General features: G+C 44.3%; 1 long non-coding RNA gene across 1 annotated transcript in view; it reads right to left on the reverse strand.

Annotated features, from left to right (window-relative positions):
- LOC117062699 overlaps window positions 1-13743 on the reverse strand; it is a 307705-nt gene extending 293962 nt beyond the window's left edge. Inside the window, exons 1-2 of the long non-coding RNA XR_004428497.1 lie at window positions 13556-13743; window positions 12099-12310 (exon numbers count right to left, since the gene is read on the reverse strand). This is a non-coding gene — a long non-coding RNA (uncharacterized LOC117062699). The remainder of the gene's footprint in view (window positions 1-12098; window positions 12311-13555) is intronic.
- Between the last annotated feature and the right edge of the window lie 2848 nt (window positions 13744-16591).

Below are 16591 nucleotides of genomic sequence, written 5' to 3' on the forward strand. Positions count from 1 at the left end.
AATTTTTGTACTTTTAGTAGGGACAAGGTTTCGCCCTTTTAGCCAGGCTGGTCTTGAACTCCTGATCTCAGGTGATCTGCTTGCCTTGGCCTCCCAAAGTGCTCGGATTACAGGCATGAGCCACCTTGAGCAGCTCTAAAAATTTTTTAAGAGGTGGCAGTAGCTGGTAGGTGTCAAAAACAAGTTTATGCTGCTGCATCTCCTAACCAGTATCCTATGAGCATGAATGGCAGCCTGAACCCGATCACACTAAATAGCATCTGTAGCCCTGATGAGCAAGCTGGGGGTGACCATGGTGGGAGAGGCCAAGAGCAGCCAAGATGCTCCAGTCTGACAGCACCAGTTATTAACGTTGAGATGCCTCAGTACTGACTGGCAATAAATGATGTTACCCTGGGCCTCCCAAGTCTCTTGATTGGTGGGCGCCAGGTGACACAGATAGGAAACATTGTATTATATTACTGCTAGTCAAACCTACAGGATCCATCAGCTCCCCTAGCTTAGGCCCTGTTTGTTCCTCTTCCCACATAACCAAGACCCAAGAAGCCTAGATGGAGGAGCTTCCTATGGTTTATGACTGGAAGAAAATCTCCACTATTGCTGGTAATTAACTCTGGAATTACATGGTGAATCTTTGTTAAACACCCCTCTGCCAAAAGTCAGGAGGCTGAATAAATATTAAAACATTATACTTTTATCAGGCATAAAAAGCAGACTTCATTCCCACAACCTCTATTAAAGGTGCCATAGTGTTTTATTTTTAAGGGAAAAAAATAACAAAAAACAAGTCACATTTTCTGTTGCAAGAAACATGACTTTCAGATAGACTATTATTTAGTTAATCTATAGGCCCTCCCTTCAGGTTTTAAAGTAAATAGTGAAAATGCGCCACAACGAAAGAAAGACTATTATGATTCATTTAGTGCTTATTGAAGGTACAACAGACATTATGGATTTTTCTCTCAAAGAGAAGTTTATAAAAAAAAAAGAGGAAGAAAAAATTTTCACTCTAAGGTTGCACATGTTGCTAGCTTATGATGCCGTTTCCAGACCATGGGATCACAAGAGAATTATTTGTATGGATGATTGGAAAGCCATTAGAGAGAACACAAAGACCAAAGACTTTAAGTATTTTTTTTTTTTTTTTTTTTTTTCAAAAAGCCCATGGCACAGCCCCACTTTCTCGCCTGCCCATTCCATGTCTTTCTGAGGTAGCCAAGTCCAAGAAGGCATGAAGGAAAAAGATTCCCTAGCTCTGGTGACTCCTCCTGTCCAAAGCCCAGAGCTTGGCATGGTGGATTGGCATGAGAGCTGCAAGGGCAGTAGGAGCACCGGTGGGAATTACACAGAGCATGTGAAGGTCAAGGCCACAGCTGTCCTTCCACTCTGCAGGCTCTGTGTTATCAGGGTAATTTATTAGCAGGTGAAATTTCTCACTCCCATCCGGAGCCAGCCATGTTCCTCCAAGGGCACACTTGCAGGAAAGTGTACTGAGTTATGAGCACTCAGGGTCAACACAGGGGAGGTGCTGACATGGCAGAGATGAGCAGAGGAGATTAGGTGTGACTTTCTAGGATTAGCTGTTAGTCACTCTCATTGGGAATCTACCCCTGGCGGTATGACCTCCCAGCTTCCACAGTTATATAAACCAACTGTTCAATAGAACTAACTGGGTAATTCAAAATATTGTTGGATAAATGAAGCAGCCTGATTTAGCAGGAAAAGCAAAAGGTTTTGAAGTCAAACTTAAAAGTCATGAGCTGTCTGATTTGAGACTCCATGAACTTTATTTTATTTACCTGCATAACAGGGACAGTACCTCCATAAGTGAATAGCCCCATAACCTTGGAGGTGGAGAAGGCCTTTGTAAACACAAAATCAAAGCACTGAAACATAAATGGAAGATGAAGGTGACTGCCGTCTTCAAAAAATATAAAGAAATTAAAAGAAAATGCCAAATTAGAAAAATGGTTGGCAACTTTACATGTACATAATGGATTCGTATTTTCAATATAGAGATCACTTGCAAGTCAATAATAGAAATCATAAGCAACAAAAATTTTCAGTGAGCAGCAGACATAAAAACACATTCATAAGAGATATATAAATGACCAATAAGCATGTGAAAAAAGTTCAAACTCACTAAGTATCAAAATATTATAAATTATACCAAAGTAAGATTCCATATTTGGCCTATCAAATTAGAAAAAAAAATGTTTTAAATACCAAGGTTAGGCTGGGGTGGAAGAAAATGTATATTATCCTGTACTATAGGTGGAAGTGTAAATTAGCATAACCTTATTGGGAACTATTTGAAAGTTCTAGAGATGCTCATACTGTTTAACCAAACAGTTCCACTCTTGAGGATTGATCTTAAGGAAATAATTACGGATGTGTTAATGATTTAGCTAAAAGGATGTTTGCTGCAGTGCTGTTTGTAATAGCAAATATTTAGAAACACAACCTAACTTTTCAGCATTCATTCAAGTAAGTCATTCCACAAATATTTACCAAGCACTTAGTAAACAGTGGGCCATGGACACAGTAGACCAAGTAAATCACGGCATTTCAATGTAATAAAATACTCTACAGCATTAAAATGAGATACAATATTTAATGACAGAAGAAAAGGTGGCCATAATATATTGTTAGCAAAACAAGGTTAAAAAAGGATATACAATATAATTGCATTTGGGGAGAAATATTAATCTATATTTTCACAAAATTTTGGAACTAATGAGAAGGATTTTTAAAGTAGTTATTGCTCGGTGATGGGATATGGTTGTTTAAATTTCCTTAATTTTGCTTTCCCTGCATTACAACTTTTTCTCTTTCCATGAATTGTTTTACGATTTTTTTAAGTCACTAATTTACTAAAAGCATGTATCTTCTGTTTTAAAGATCAAATAAGAAAAGTATCTGGTACATAATGAGTGTCCCCTCCCCAAACATTTAATTTGTCTACCTGTTTATGGATTATTCCAGTACCTTCAGTTACTAACCTGGAAACTAGCTTATTTGGGTCTCAGCTCAAGCATCCAGTGAGGAGTTAGATCTTTGTGAATGACATCCTTGAACACACAGTCTGTGGAGTCATTCAAGCAGTTCACAAATATGCCAGTTCTCTCATTTGTGAAGGACTGCCCTGCTTTGCTGCTCTTTTTGTTCCATTCTTTGTTGTTATTGCTAGTGTACTTGTATCTCTGTAATAGCTTTACCTTTTCTCTGTTTCTTTCTTGATTTCTGCCAGCTTGTTTTTAATCTCCTTGTGTTGACTTTAATCTAGTCTTTCAACTCTCAAGTTTCTTCTTTGAGCTTTGAAAAAATAGTAATAAAATGAATACTGTGTATAATGTTTTGGTAACTTTAGGGAGTTGTTTAAACTTTGTTTCCTTAGATCATATGTGTTCTCCATGTGCCTTTTATCCCTTTCCTCCTTTCTCTTTGCAGTATTTATGTAAGGGTTGTATGTTGGGCTCTTTCTTCACGTCCTTTATCTTTAAATATGGCCAAATGCTGACTAAGAGTTTGTGAGAGTGCAAGAGAAGTGAACTAAATCAATATGCAGTTTTGCATTAGATTTGCTACCTCTCCATCTGTTCAGGACATCTATGACTCCTTTACTTTTGGAGAGTCTCTGCCCACGACTTTGGTGCTTAAGAGATTGGTTCAGCTCACCTAAATGCCCTTTAGGATAGTCCTTCTCAAGGTTTAAAATGCATACTAGTCCCCTGGAGACCTTGCTAAGATGCGGGTTCTGATTCAATGGGTCTGAGGTGTGGTCTGAAGTTCTGCGTTTCCGACAAGCCCCCAGGCAAGGCTAATGCTGTGGGTCCTCAAAGCACACTTTGAATTAGCAAGGTGTTGACATAGGAATGCATGCAACTTTAGCTCCCTGGCCTCCAGCATCTGCCTCATCTAGGTGACTGGTCAGAGAGAACAGGTTTGCTGTGTCTCTATTGTGTCTTCTTCAGGCTCACTTGCCCTGAAGTCTCTAGAGGGATATGTTCCTTGCTCTAGAGGTCTGCCCAGTTTCTTAGACCATGCGGCTCTCATCAGAGAACCACTGGATAAGACTCTTAAGACCTGATTGTTACTTCTAGAAAAATGTGTTCTCTGCTCACGGTCTGAAAATAAATGTGAGCATGTCAGATTTGTACCTCATTTTGGTGCAGATTTCGCAGTATTTGGCTAGTACACTTCATAGCTTATGGTTTGTGGTTATAGCTTTTTTTTTTTTTTTTGTCTTAGTGAAAATAAAGTTTTATTTGTTTATTTTTCTGTTTTTCATTCTCTTTTCTGGATTTCAAGGAAGGAAAGGGGAAAAAAAGAAGCTTCTGTATCTTTAAATGGAAATCAAGCCGCAACTTTCAGTGAATTTCCCCAGGTAATCAGTTTCATGGAGCCTTGCCAGAAGGCCGCTCTGGAGGGAAGAGTTGAACTAGGCAGGCCTCCCCCTCAGCTGGTCCTTCAGCTGTGCCTGCCAATCCTCTTCTCTGCTTCCCAGCCCCCTCTGCCATTCTTCTCAGCAACTTTCCAACTGTATTGCTTTCCCCAGGCCTCCTCCACCCTTTCTGCATCTTCTCAGAAGACCTTGACTTTTATTTTGAAGAGAAAATTTAGCCTCTCCAGCCCCCACAAGGTCTCTCAGTTTTCATTCTCTACATGATAAACTTAAACACAGTTTATTCTCATGATTCACAAATTTTGTATTTGTAAATTCACCTACTCAGTAAGATTTATTTGTAACCCCTCCAAATAAATACTCACAGTGCTTTTGCAGTCATCCATGGACACACACAAAGTGGTAAAAAGAATCTGAGTCTCCAATACTCATGTCCACCGCCCCCGCCAGGTGGAGTGGCATGGTACTCTGCCTTCTCACGTGGCTCAGGTTGGTGCAAAAGTAATTGCAGTTTCAGATTGTGAGTTTTAAGCCATTGTAACTAGGCTCAAACACATCTTTATTAGTCAAAATAGGCACCATGACAATCAGCACATTTTTGCCAATGAGAAGTAAGTTTGTTTATTCCTGTAGCATAAAAACCTATGCTTCCGGATTCAACAAACACTTGGAAAGCATTTTCTGCATCCTCCTGGTTGTGGAAGAGTTTTCCCTGCAAAAAGTTGTCAAGATGCTTGAAGAAGTGGTAGTCAGTTGGCAAGAGGTCGGGTAATTATGGCGGATGGGACAAAACTTTGTACCCCAATTCATTCAACTTTTGAAGCATTGGTTGTGAGACATGTGGTCAGTTGTTGTCATGAGGAAGAATTGGGCCCTTTTGGTTGACCAGTGCCAGCTGCAGGCATTGCAGTTTTCAGTGTATCTCATCAATTTGCGTAGCATACTTCTCAGACGTAATGGTTTCACCAGGATTCAGAAAGCTATAGTGGATCAGACTGGCAGCAGACCACCAAACAGTGACGATGACTTTTTTTGGTGCAAATTTGGCTTTGGGAGGTGTTTTGGAGCTTCTTCTCTGTCCAGCCACTGAGCTGGTCGTCACCGATTGTTGTATAAAGTCCACTTTTTGTTGCAAGTCACAATCTGATTGAGAAATGGTTCGTTGTTGCACAGAATAAGAGAAGATGACACTTCAAAATTAGGATGTTTTTCATTTTTGCTCAGCTCATGAGGCACCTACTTATCGAGATTTTTCTCCATTTCAATTTGCTTCAAATGTCAAATGATCATAGAATAGTTGATGTTGAGTTCTTTAGCAACTTCTCACATAGTTATGAGAGGATCAGCTTTGATGATTGCTCCCAATTGGTTGTTGTCAACTTCCGATAGTCAACCATTACACTCCTCATCTTCAAGGTTCTCGTATCCTTTGCAAAACTTCTTGAACCACCACCACACTGTATGTTCATTAGCAGTTCCTGGGCCAAATGCATTATTGATGTTGCAAGTTGTTGCCACTGCTTTACAACCCATTTTGAACTCAAATAATAAAATCACTCAAATTTGCTTTTTGTCTAACGTCTTTTCCATAGTTTAAAATAAATATAAAATAAACAGCAAGTAATAAGTCATTAGCAAAAAAAAAAGAGTGAGAATTGCACATTAAAATGATGTATAACATAACCACATTTATGTAAGAATGTGTTCCAATAACGAATGGCAAATTTCAGTAATGCAAAAACCTCAATTACATTTGCACCCACCTAATACTATGAAGATGTGTCGATTTTGTGGGTTATTTAGTGTCATGTTTTTTACATTTTTTGTGCTCTTTATTGGAGATTTCACTGCTTAGCCTCCAAATACAATGCTGAAGTGCCATCTACTATTTCTAAGCACCAGAGGGCTGCCATGTGCCTTATGGAGAAAATGCATGTGTTAGGTAAGCTCATTCAGGCGTGAGTCATAGTGCTGTTGGCTCTGAGTTTGATGCTAGTGAATCAACAATATGTATTAAATACAGCATCTTTAAACAGCAGCACACATAAAACAAGGTTATGTATTAATTGATTAACAAAAATGCTGTGACAGAGGCTCATGGGAACCTAACTCTGTTTCTCCTAGGAGCAATGATTGCACTATTCACTAAGTCAGTGTTTTTCAAGGTGACTATAGAACAAAACTACTGCAAATAAGGAGAATCAATGGTACAGCTTTGACCATTCTCACTTTTTCTCATCTCAAGACTCAGAACCATCCTCTCCCGTGTCCTCAACCCCGTCCCTTCCTCAAGTCCTCACTCCATCAGTTATCTCCATGTTCCATGCTTTTCACTTCCCTCTCCCCTGTTTCCATCAACTTGCATGTCAACTGAAGAATGATGAGGTTCAGAATTTGGAAAGGAGAGCTTTATTTCTCACAAACAATTGCAGCCTGCAGTGTGGCCATTCTGACAGGCTGGGAAACGTAGCCTCCAGCCAGAAACCAGAAACAATTCAAGGGTAGGAAGAATAAAAAAGGGATTTATGCTGAGTAAAGTGGCCAAATATATATACATATTCAATAAGCTATAGGAGGAATCATGAGTATTTATGAGAAGAGAAACATGCTAATGCACAATTGAGCCTCATGCCTCTCCCTGGGGCCCATGTTCAAAAAATGATCTGAGGGCCCATGTTCAAAAAATGATCTGAGGATAGAGTTTTCAGCCCTCTGATGTCAAAAAGTGAAGCAGAGGACACAAAATCCTCTTTGCACATCCTCCATAGACTGGCAAGACCCACTCCATGGTCATGGTCAGTGGTCTCTTATAGGAAGGGATGCTGGGTGTTGTGCTGAAAGGGAGGGGCAGCATCAGGAAGTCAATTGCTATCAGGGATGGAGTCTTTCCAAAGATCTGATGTCTGTTCTGCCCTTAGGGAAGAATACCTCATGGTAGTTAGCCAGGGAGGGAGCATAATGAGGCAGCTTTAACCTCTTTTCCTGTCATGGCTGGGAATTCAGTTTTTAAAATTTCTCTGGGGTCCCTTCCCTTAGCCAAGAAGGGTCCATTCACTCAGTTTGAGGGGTAGAATTTTATTCTTATTTCTCACACATATAGGCTGAAGTTCCTCCTATCCTAAAAAGCAGTCATTATCAACTTATATTAACTGTACCGTGCCTTTGACACTGAGCTAAGTGCTTTACATCCTTGATTTCTTCGACTCCTCAGACCCACTCTATAAGCGGAAGACACAATCCCCACTTGACAAAGACAATAAAGTGTAAAGATGTTAAGTAATTGGTCCAAGGTTGTAGAGCTCGTAAGTATTGAAGGACACATCCTCCTTTAGCGACTATCCAGATTTCTCTCATGCAAACTCCATAAAAATAAAATATAATTCATGGCTCTATGTTATTGCCTGACATTCATTTGCCCTCACTACTCCCCTGGAACAGCTCTCACCAATTAGCCAAGACAATCCATTCCAACAGGTCTCCTTATCTTCCCCAATCTGGACCTTGCATTTGACCCTACTGTCATAGCAACACCTTGAAACCTTTCCTTTGGTTCCCAGGACCCTAGCCTCTTCCTTCTCTCTGCCTATGCTAGAGGTTCCCCTTGTGTCACCATTATGGCCAACATGTCCCAGTATGTGACCTTGTTCACAAGAGTTCCACCCCGGGCCCATTGCTCTTTTTGCCCTATGAAACTGTACCTGACACAGGCTTCTGCACCTCGGAGAAGGAAAGGTTGAGAGCCCCAGTCTCCACCTGCTGAAGAGGAATTTGCAATCTAGCTGGGAAGGCAAGACCCCTATAGCTGAAAGTGCACTGTTGTAGCCTGCATCAGATTCAGCCCTGACTGCACCTGCTACAGACACCCAGGGGAGGGAGAGATCCCCGAAGACTGCAGCAGTGTGGGAAGGCTTCCTAGAAGGGGCATCATGGGCCTTGAAGGATTTGGCTTCAAAGAGAATTTGGCTACGAAGATACAAGAAGGGACACATTCCATGAGGAACAGAGAAATTTCAACTCCTTCACTGATATATTCCCCTCCTATGCCACAGTGACGCCTCTGACATCTGAGCTGTGGCAGTGTTGGTCATCTGCACCTAATTTGCATGGTGACCCCACGACTTCACTTTATCTTGTACTGCTGTGGCCTGGTACATGTGGCCTGCTCCAGGGGATGGTGAGCACCCTGGGGTGGGGGCAGGGAGTAGGGAATTGGTAGTGTTGGTGTGTAGTTGGCACAAGCCAGAAAGCCAAGAGGGCCTGGTTTTGCACTTCAGTGTGACCACTCAGCAATCTGTGACCAGGAGCCAGTCACCTCTCTCAGCCTGTTTCCTCACTCATTTAAAAGTAGCCTTCATAGGGCTCTTGTGAGGACCACATAAGGTAAAGCAAGTCACACACGGTGGCTGATGTGCAAGTCCATGCTGGAGAAATGTCTGACATCATTATTCATCTCTGGATCCACCCTGCATGGACCTCATCCCAGGCCTAGCATACGGAAGGGAATGTGTCTTTTCTTTTGAAACCTGGATTCCCCCATCAGACTATGTCTCACAAGGATGAGGCTGCATATTTATCTCAGGATCTCCCACCATGTTAGTACAGGAATCTTCAGAGAGTAAAGGGCAGAGGATAATCAGAGAAATGAGAACTATTTGTGCAGATTGGCTTTGTGCGGTCTTTGTGACTAAATATACTTCTCAAAAGTGCTAAGTGCTTGAGAAATATCTTCCCAGAAGGAAGGGCTTGGAGGAATGCAAGTAGCCTCAGCCCAGCCCAGGGCGGAGCTTCAAAGCATGAAAGAAGGAGCCGGTGGTGGCCCAGGGGTCTCCAACCACAGCACCCTGTGGCTCCAGGAGGCTCATGTCCTCCACACTGAGCATAAGTAGGATGCCACCAGCGCTGAGGGCCCAGACAGGAGGCACGCCACGTTCTTCCCGAATCAACGGCTTTCAATCCAGTTTCATTCTAGGGATTTCTAAGAATGTAGGGGCCCTGCAATCATTATTAGCCTGTAAGCAAAAGGGTAAAAGGGAAAAGAAGAAAAAAAGAACTCCTCAAGAAAATGTTTCCCCTGGAGTATTTTAAAATCTGGTGGAAACACTTTTCTCCAGATGCGTTTTCCCGGCAGGGTGACCCTCCGTGGCGGCAGGCAGTGCCGGAGAGGAGTCTTCCCATAGCTCAGCACACAAAGCTGGTGTTGTTGAAATGAGAGCCGTGTAATCAGCTAAAGAATTCCTGAGCAGAACCAAGGGCAGCAGATACTCAAACCTTGAACTTCTTTACCTCCCCGCATTTTTCAAGTGCTTCCTGGAGAAAGGAGCACCCAGGGGCCTGGATTCTCTTCTAACTTAATTAGGGGCATGCAGAAACGGGAGTGACCCTGAGAATTGTCTCTGGAGGCCCAGGGCTCTGAATATTCCTGCTCGGAGACAGCAAGAGCCTTGGTGGGTGTTTGTGTTAAAGGGATGTCATGGACTTTTCCAGTGCCCTGATTCCGGAATGATGGGGAAATGGCGATCTCCTCCCCAACAGGCTATCTGGAGGCCCTCTCCACAGGTTCTCCACAAGAGGCTGACATTTCTCTACCACTGCAACAAGCACATGCTCTGACACAAGACTGCCTGCATGAGTCTGATTCCTGGCTCTGCCACTAGCTGTGTGGCCTTGGACCAGTCACTTAGCCTCTCTGAGCCTCAGTTTCTTTGTTCATAAAATGGGGATAGTAATAATAGCTACTCATAGAAATGTGGTGACAATTACAATGTGATGTTTCTAACATCCTTAGGACAGTACGCAGCAATTAGAAAATGCCCAGTTAAGGTCAGCTGTTATTATGAATACTTTATTATGGGAGGCAGAGTCCTGAAGAAACAGGTCCACAATCCCACAGGAATTAACTCATGACACTTGTGTTTGAAGCTCACAGGCTCTAATGCTGTGAAATGGGACGCCCTTGGACCTACCTGTGAAGCAAAATTTGATTCAGTTAAATAAGCACTGTATAAGGAACTACTTAGTCTGTGCCAGACCCGCACGAGATGGGAGGGGCTCCAGAACCAGACTGGTCCCTGCTCTCTAACTGCTTTGGGTCTGTGGCAGAGGCTGAAGTGTAAATAAGAAACCACAAAACATTGTAACTAGTGACTCAGCTACAGGAATGAAATCAAGAGAAAATGAGAGGCTCTGAGAAACTCATCACCCCTGGTTCGTAGCATTTTCCTAGACGAGGCAAGAGGGTTGGAAAGCATGCTTTTTTATACTTTATGAACAGGAATTGCTGCTTTGCAGTTACTCGGGCAGGTTGGCCAATAAATATTTATTGGATTCGTTTTTACAGAATTCCATTTTCCATTGGTACCATTCTCTGGCCACGTTCTCATCCACCTCAAGAGCTCCCCCGCCATTCCCACTGCTGAGAGTTCTGCCCCTGGGGACTCCTGGGTCTGAACCAGGCTGGCATGACTCTGCTCTCTGCCCGTCATTCCCCGCGCACTCCTGGGGTCCGCGTCTCTGTGTGTCTGTGCAGCACATCACACGGGTAGGGCTCACTGGGGGTTTGCAGCCTTTTTGTGAGAAGTCGCCATAGACGACTTTTGCTAAAGCTGCAGGTCAATGGCATGCACCCTACAAGCAACTGAATTTGAGGCCTTGCAACTCCTTGGAGATAATTACCTTCACGCCCGCTACGTAACGGAAAAACTGAGACTCGACATAGGAAATAGACCTCTCCACAGTGGCATCTCAGCAGGTGCCCAGGGGAGTTGGAACTGGAGCCCTGGAATCCTGATACAGCCCCTGCTCCCTCAATGGCTGGGCTGTCATGTGTGAATGCATCCAGAACACGTAGCCTGCCTATTTCACTGACCCTTGCCTGTCCCTGCCTGGCTCTTCCTGGGGATCCTCAGGACCTCCTCCACCTCACCTCCACTCTGAAGGGAGTCTCAGATTCTGTCTCCAGGTGTTGCTGTGGGCTAGCTTTGAGGCTGGCCAGGCTGGGCAGGCCAGCGGCAACGGGAGCTCAAACCTGTAAGTCTGAGGCTTGGAGACAGCTGGCCTCCACCTCTGCTTCTGCCTCCAGTGCAGCTGGGGTGCTGAAAGGCTAGTGGAAACCCTGAGTTCCAGCACTGCCCAGACATCACACACCGAGAGACTCTGGGCCTCAGTTTCTCCACCCATAAGATAAGCAGGCTAGCCAAGCTGCTGGAGCACTCTCCCAGCTGCGAACATCTGCATCTCCACCTCCCCTGACGCCCCGCACCCTCCCCCCCACACACACACTCAGTAGCAGTCACAACAACACATTCCCCTCTCCAAGGTGGATGGGGAAGAGAATATGCAAACATGCCTCATTAGAGCTGGAAGTCAAAATAGCTTCTCTGTGTGATTCACCCAATCCCACAGCATTCTACAGAAAGCAGAGCAAAGGGAGCTTTCATCACGTGCCAGATTGAAGCGTGGGCAGCCGAGGTAAAAGAACAATTTCTCTAGTTCCAAACATGTTTTGGGGTGCCGGCATCCCCTGTTAGCTCGCCTTACCGTCTCCCTCCCCATCTCCAGGCACTCGATTACCCCTGCCCCCAGAAGCATTCCTAGTCTTGAACTTTCTAATCATGGCCTGCCTTTGTCTGAGCACTTGGGATCATATGGCATCAATTGAGAACGTAACCCGACTCAGGTTTGGTATTTAACATACCTGCTGCAGAGGAAGTGTCTTTGAAGGCGAGGTCCTGTGCGGTGGCCCCCGACCCTCCCTTCTGCACGGCCCAACCCCGCACCTCTTAATCAGTCTCCTGAACTCACCACGGAGGTCCCACAATGGAAGGGCAATTATGAGGGCAGGCAGATGAAAGAGGCAGCCCCGATGGTCCGAAAGGTTCTTTTGCTTTTAAATTATCCATGATTTACCTGAATAAAAGGAGAGGAAGTGCCTGAAGATTATTCTAATTGAGCCAGACTTTTCAAATCATGGAAATACCAGCATTTCCAAGGGGAAATCCAATCCGTTCAAATTGCCCCCGTGAGTAACTCATACAAACAGAAGGAAAGAGGGGGCTTTCATTTGCCAATGTGGGTCTGATCAGTGTAAATTGGATAAATGGTGAGGGCCAGAAGGGCATGAAGCTCCCAGAGTCCTCTGCCCATGTTTTCTTAGCCAGGTTTGTAAAAGGGATCATTCTGGAGCAGAGGGCGTTTGAGGAAATTCCTCTATTTCGGCACCAAGCCTCCTCCTCCTGTTATTGAAAACAGGCCAGGCGGAGGGTGTTTTCTCCTGGCTGATGCATGTCCTTCCAACTTCCAGCTTCTCTGCCCTGAAGGTCTGCAGATAACAGGCATCTTTAAAGGGCAGACACGAATTGTCTATGCCTGTATTTCAGTTAAAGAGTTCAAGACAAGAAGAAGACAAAAACTTGGTATGACTGCATGGCCTCCCTCCTGGGAGAAGCTGAAAGCCTCTGTATGAATGGACACCTCTGTGAATGAGACAAGCTGGAGAGGAGGAATTTGAGGCAGAGAAATTAAGTACCTTCCATAAGGTCAGAGTTCCAGTCCCTGGGAAAGCTAGGGCAAGACCTTCCTGCTTTTGGGTTCCCTGCTTACCCTAAGTTGAGACAATGGGCCTTTTCTTTGGAGCACTCAAAGCCATATATGTTTAGGAACATTTGTATTAAAACTCCATGTGTGTTCACAGGGGCTGCCTAAATATATGAAACTTTGGTTCAAAAATTTCCCTGGGCATCAAAATAAGTATTATTTAGAAATAAGTGGAATATATATATCCCACATTGGTAGTTCTCAGCATGCCAAAAGAAGCCTACTTCTATGAGTTCATATATATATATATATATATATATAAAGTGTGAGTGTGTGTGTTTATATATAAGCCATATATATTACATTTCTATGCATCAGGATCACACTTACCATGATTTAAAAATAAACTGCAGATAACAACCCTTGATACACAAGGCCATATTTTAGGATAGATAGTTCTACTTGTTAAACAATAAAACCTGCCTTTGCTAAGCTAGGATGCTACAGTATTTTTGTTTTTGTTTTGTTTTTCCAATAATAATAATAATAATAACCTTAGCTTTGCTAGACCCTGTGACTCAGGCTTCTGTTTAACAAACAAAACAAACTGTATGGCACCTTGAAACTCCCAGGGTGCTTTCACACACCTCGCCCAATTTTGCAACCTTCGCAGTAATGCTGAGAAGAAGTCGGGGTGTCGTTTCTACTCCCATGTTGCAGAGGAAGAAACGGAGCCAGGGAACTGGGGGAGCCACACCTGCAGGCAGCCTCCCAGATCCTCAGCTAGCACTTCATGATGAAGGTGCTCGAACTGGCCCAGAATCCCAAAGTGAGGCGATTCCAAACCCACCCAGTTTCTCCACCTCCCACATCCCCACCCACGCATTGGTGGCTATCTACAGAGCAGGATGACCTAGCCAAAGTGGAATTTATTCTCATGTACTTAAGTATGAGAAGCTGAGGTCAAGCATTCTTTGAACTATTTCCAAAACCTCAAGAACATTAAGAAGTGACTCCACAAAGACATGTTGGGACAGTTAAATTTAGCAGTCATGAAAGTCTAGGGATCCAGAGTTTATTTAAAACAGCAGCAACATGTTAGTGGTAGCCCCAGCTCTGCTGTTGGGATGGATATTTATGGGATGTAAATAACTTCTGTCTCCAAGAACATTAATGGAGCTGCTCATGCTCGTGCCCATTTGTGTGAAAAGCACACTGCAACAGCTCTGCAAAATCTAGGACACATATCTGTACTCCCCTGTTTTCATGCCACTTAATTGTATGGAATCCCTTGTTGGGAGTGGAAAGGGAGTGGAAAGAGCTTCACAAGGCGTCATTTTGGCTCAATATTTCAGACATGAAGATAAACTGAAAAGAGGCTCAACACACTTAGAGTTGTGGCCTCTGTTCTCAACTTTGCCTCCACTGGGCAGCAGTCTTGGGCTGCTCATTGTCTGGGTGAGGGAGAAGGGACAAGATGGAGGAAGGTGAACAAGATGGAGCAGTACCTGTTGTTTCCGAGTTCTTCATCACCAACTTACCCCGGCGCGGGAAAAGGCAGCCTGCGCCCGGGAAAATGCAGATCAACCGAGCATGCGCCAGGTGACGTCAATCCGAAGCGCTCAAAACTTACCCGGCCACGCCTATGGAGACGCCCCTATCACGCCCTTATCCCGCCCACTTCCCCCCCCTTCCAGTACCAATGCATAAAAGTCAGGTGCCAGCAGGAGCCCACGTGACTTCTTCGGCCCCCGCATTCCTGGACCGGAGAACATCACCCGAGAGAACCGGCGTGACTTCCCTGGCTCCCCCCCCCCCAACCTGAGGACCAGAGAGCCTCGCCAGAGAGTGTGTGCATATTTGCAATAAAAGGCTGCTGCTTTCTTATGTACTTTGGCCTCATGTTTAATTACTTAGCTCTCCTAAATTAAGTTACATTAAATTAAGACACTCATATCACCTGAGCCTCAGTTTCCATTCCCTCATTCCCTTAGGTGATTGTAATCCCTTCCCAGGCTGCCTCCCACAGCTCCACAAAGATCTAAAGACAGCGTAGCAATGCCCATATGGAGGGACGCTAGCAGGTAAGTCCCATCCACTGATTAAGGGGGCTTCTGTGGGAGAATAGGAGGGGCTCCAAGAGCGGAGTATTTCAGGCTTCCCTCTACGTTACCGATATCAATTTGCAGATTCCATCATTGCAAATTCATGTCCTTGCTAAATGTATCTGCAACCACAACACTAATACCTGCAGCTCTTTCCCTGCTATTTGTGGACATGGGCAGAGCAGTGAAGCAGTTGGGTCACTCATTCTAAGCTGAGGTCAAAAGAGGCCCTACTGTGCCTTCTTTCATTTTTCAAGTTTTTATTTTTTTATTTTTAATAGAGACGGGGGTCTCACTATGCTCCCTAGGCTAGTCTCTAACTCCTGGGCTCAAGTGATCCTCCCACCTCAGCCTCCCAAAGTGCTGGGATTACAGGTGCGAGCCACCATGCCTAGCCCTGATCTGTCTTCTTGTTTCAGCACTCATGCTATAAACAAGTGTTCCTTTTGCAGTTCATTTCATGTTACATTTTCCATGTTTTTGCCCTTTTTTGTGACTTCACTGCTTAAAAATGGCCCCCAAGGAAAGGGCTGAAATGCTGTCTCGTTTTCCTCTATGCAAGACTGTGATGTGCCTTATGGAGAAAATGTGTTTTAGGTAAGCTTCATGTGGACATGAGTTCCAGTGCTGTTGGCAATGAGTTCAATGTGAATAAATCAATAAAATATATTAAATAAGGTGTCTTCCAATAGAAACTCACAACACACACAATACAAGATTCTGCATTGATAGGTTGACTAAAACATTGTGGCCAGAGGCTTGCAGGAACCTAACCCTGTGTTTCCTCTAGGAGCCATGGTTCAGTGTTGGCTAATTCAGTGTTTTTGGTGCCTTATAGAACATAACTGCCTCAAATAACACAACTCCACTGTACTCATCAAGCATCTCAATCCTGACAAGAAAGACCCAAATCCTTCAGGCAGGCAGACGAGGCTCTGCCGACCTTGCTCTTGTTTTCTTACTGATGTAGGTGCTGCTGCATGTCTGGTGTGCCTGGCCCCAGGTGCCAGGCTATCAGAACCACCCCTGATACTGGCCCTCCCCTTTCCCTGGAGAGGCTTTCCCATGTCTCAGGCTTCAAGCCCCAGCTCCTGACCACCCTCTGTAAACTCCTCCCAGTCCCTGCAGCCAAACCAATGTCCCCCTCTCTGTACTCTGGTGTCCCCATATTGTGCCACCACACAATGCTGGATGGCACATCTCCCAGAAGGCAGAGAGCAGAGTGACCAGGTGCACCGTGGTGAGGAGAGTGACTGCACTTGCCCCTGAGGGCTGCAGTGAGAATGAACCGGTGTGGGACCCACACAACATTTAGAACAGTGCTTGGCCTACAGTTAGCACCGAGTTAGTCATATTTTATCCATCTGCTTCCTCCCATAACCTCCAGGATTCTTGAGGACAAGAATCTGCCCTTCTTACCCTTATGTGCCCAGTACATAAGTGTCAGTGAATGAACTAAGTCACTGTCTCCTTCACTGTGACAATAGAAAATGTGGAGATTTAAGTAAACAAAAACAAAAAGATGCTTTTCTGCAGTGAAGATGCTGAA

Source organism: Trachypithecus francoisi, unplaced genomic scaffold, assembly GCF_009764315.1.
Source record: "Trachypithecus francoisi isolate TF-2019V2 unplaced genomic scaffold, Tfra_2.0 Lachesis_group17, whole genome shotgun sequence".
NCBI lineage: Eukaryota > Metazoa > Chordata > Mammalia > Primates > Cercopithecidae > Trachypithecus > Trachypithecus francoisi.